Source organism: Trichosurus vulpecula, chromosome 2 (genome assembly GCF_011100635.1).
Source record: "Trichosurus vulpecula isolate mTriVul1 chromosome 2, mTriVul1.pri, whole genome shotgun sequence".
In the NCBI taxonomy this organism is placed as follows: Eukaryota; Metazoa; Chordata; class Mammalia; order Diprotodontia; family Phalangeridae; genus Trichosurus; species Trichosurus vulpecula.
Window position 1 is genome coordinate 16,674,007 of NC_050574.1, and position 3,588 is coordinate 16,677,594.

The following is a 3,588-nucleotide window of genomic DNA, read 5'->3' on the forward strand; positions in this document are numbered from 1 at the left end:
CCTGGTGGGTTCTTGCCTCCCAGGTCCTCTCCCCAGACAGGCCTTCCTGCTTCCCAGGAGAACCTTCCCCTGGCCAGAGCTCAGCCCTGTGCCCGCAGTGGCGTGAATATATAATGAAGTAATTGACACAACAAGACAAAGACATGGGGCTACGAGAGTCATGTAGTCATGCTATAGACTGACTTTAATGGAGTTACTGACAGTATTTTATACAGGTTAATTGCTGAGTCATCCAGACTTCAAAGAAGAGTACAATTAAGCATTGATTAAGTTTTTTTATCTCCTTGTTCCTAGGAGTGAGACACTATTTTTACTCAAGGCTAACCAAATTGAAACATTTATGTTCTCTCACATATAGATAACCAGACTGCAACTTTTCTGTCATCACCCATGTGGGCAGTCAGCTACAAAGGCAGGTTTGTCTTGCCAAGTCTTCTTATCCTAAAACTGGCCTTGCCATGCACAGGCCCATTTTCGATTGACCCTGCCTTGCAGAGGTCTCAGAGGCCTAAACAGGATATAGCTGGCTCCCCACACCTCCCCCCTTTTTATTCTGTAATTTTAAGTGGCTTAAACATAGCGTTCATTATCCTAAGGACACAAGGTAGACAAAAAATCAGTATGATCAAAAAAAGAATATAAGGTAGTGTATGGAAAATAGTCAAAAATATGTTATTAAATGGGTTAAATTTTTTGAAAATATTGATAATTGTTTTTGCTACCCCCTCTGGATCAATACCAGGAAGAGAGACGTTTCACTATTTCAGCATTCCAGTCAATCCCACCCTTTCTCTTTTGTAGACACTTTACCGTTATAGATACATGTGAATTCTTCCCCTTAACCATCACCGCATTTAAGTAAATATGGGAAGGATTGATTGACACATTGACAAATCAAAGGGGGCAGTCTCCTTTATGAATATAGATACATAGACTCAAAAAGAAATAAAAAATGTAATTGTCTCTTTAAGATTCAAAAAGTCTTTTCTTATGCAGCTGTGTGGCAGGGATCATTGTCAATGGTCCTTGGTATCTGTTCCATCATCTCCAGCACAGCATCTTCTTCTACTTGTCTTCTTATAGGAATCAGCTTTCTGTCCATTCTCCTACAAGAGTGATCTTAGCACAATTTTAAATTACCATTTTTAATCTTTATAATCCTGATCATATTTATAAACTCAAAATCTGAACCACGGCCAATTGTCATTTTTAAGAAATTCACATCAGAAGCCAGTGTCTTATACTTTACATACACCCATTATTAATTTCCTCACTAGGAGGATGAGATGTCACTTAAGGAATTAATAACAGGCTTCAGTACATACATAAATACATTAAATTGTCAATTTTTAACATAATGCATATAGAATCTTAACCTTTTAGTCATGCCATGTTTCTTTGATGGCATTTACAAAAGAAACCACAAACCCCCCTTTTTTTTTTTTTAGCATCATTAGTTGTAACAAAACTTTAGACAAGCATGATATTAATCAAATAAAATAACATTCTCACATTGCTTAAGGAACATTTACAAAGCAAGCCCTAAGTGGCTCACATGCATTTCTACCCTTGCTCATAAAACTTTACCAAGTTGGTGAAAAAGTCCTTAAGTAACACTAATTCCAAAGTATTGTAACAAAGTTTCTAGTTATTACAAACTTCTTAGATATCACAAAGTTTCTTAGTCGAAGAGGTGTTGTAACAGAATCTCACATTGTTAGCAGTAAGAGACTGATCACAGGAAAAATACTACTACTCTTAGAATCCTTTTTATCTATTGTACAGAAACTTGCAATTTCTCAGCAAGCCAAGTTCATTGTTTAGAATTTACATAAATCAAACAAGTTCTTTTCCAGGGCTGATGAACTAGCCCACAGGGGTCTTGACAATTTTACAAAATAAGGAGAAGTAACATGGATCTCAGGAAGGGGTTAATAGAAAAACCTTGGGCCTGTCTGCTATCTTTTGCCTTTTCTCTGAGCACACTTATTCAAGGTCGAGGCTTTCTAAAAATCATGCAAAGGATTTTATAAAACTTTTCTTCATAAGAATATATCCCTTTCTCAGAAACAGCTTACAATTTATGCTGATATTATTATTAATTTCTAAGTATTAAAGAATTCTTAAATTTGATCACCAAACCTTTTCCACATAATCGAAGAGAAAAAAAAGAGAAAACTAAATATAGTTTTGTAAATTTTAGACTTAAGCTTAATTAACAATCTCAAATTTCCTAAACGACAGCAAAACAATTAAAGATAAAATTTGGTAATTTATGATTTCTTAAATTACAACACTACAAAATATTATAAGACATGGTCAATTAGAATAATTTAAAAGTTTTCTAACTCAGTACAATTCTTAGCCTAACAACATTTAGATTATAAAAGAAACTGCTTTTCTGACAATACAGTCTCAAATTTTACATATATATTACTAGTATTTACATTAATAATAACGGTGATGGTCTCAATTAGTAAGTTGCAATAGTTCTGTCACAACCAGTAGATCTCAATAGGTATGTCTAAGTCAGTAAGTCTCAGTAGGTATGTAACAACCAGTAAGTCTTAATAGTTACCCAATATCACCACAATTAATCAGCACCAATGGAGGAATTATCTACATCTGTATCACACAGCTGGAGAGACCCAGGTCAGCCTCCAGAGCCCTGACAGGAAGGTCCTGGGCTGTGCGTAGGTCCCATGGATAAGATTCCCAAATTGCCTTATACAGAGTCATTCATCTCATCACCATTAACACAAACCTCACGTTGAAGAAAATCCACATAAAATTAATGAATATGAAGAATTATATTTAATTTAAAACAGTCTATGTTCAAATAGCATTTATTTTATGCCAAGCATTGTGCTAAGCACCTTTATAATCATGCGATCTTTGTAATATCCCTGGGAATGAATTCTACCACCATCCCCTTATTGAACAATAAACTACAGTAAATAGGATTTTCTTGGGGCTATATAGTTAATAAATTTCTCAATGCCAAATAACAATATGCACCCCTTTTTTAATTATTCAAATATACATTTCTAAGTTCCATTCACATTTTTCTTGGGAAAGTTTTACAAACAGTTTGGAATCACCTATTATAATCACGTTGGTTTAAAATGTGCTGGGCCAGTATTCTAACTACTTCTTTTGGCCCAGGTAAAAAGGAAGCCTAAGGAATCACTGCTAAAAAGGTATAGTCAGTTTCCCTCTAGGCAGAGGAGTTTGATAATTAATTGAATAGTAATAATAATAACTCACAATAACCAACATCTTTACCCTAATCAACATCCATATGAGATTTAACAGAACCCACCCACGAATCTAGCCTGAAAGGTGGGAGGACATAATTCCTTCTCTCTCTCTAGAACTTTATTGGTTTTTAACATTAAAACAGTAATCCCAACAAACCTAGTTAACGATCTTACAAGTTTCCTAAGTGCTGGCCAAATTGTTTGAGCTGTGACCTTCTATTAACTACAGGTAAAGGTTTTCTAAATGGCAATTATAAAACATAAGACAGGGTTAGCAAGGCTGAGAAAGTAACTGAACCAGTTTTACACAATTGTTTTCATTTTTTAG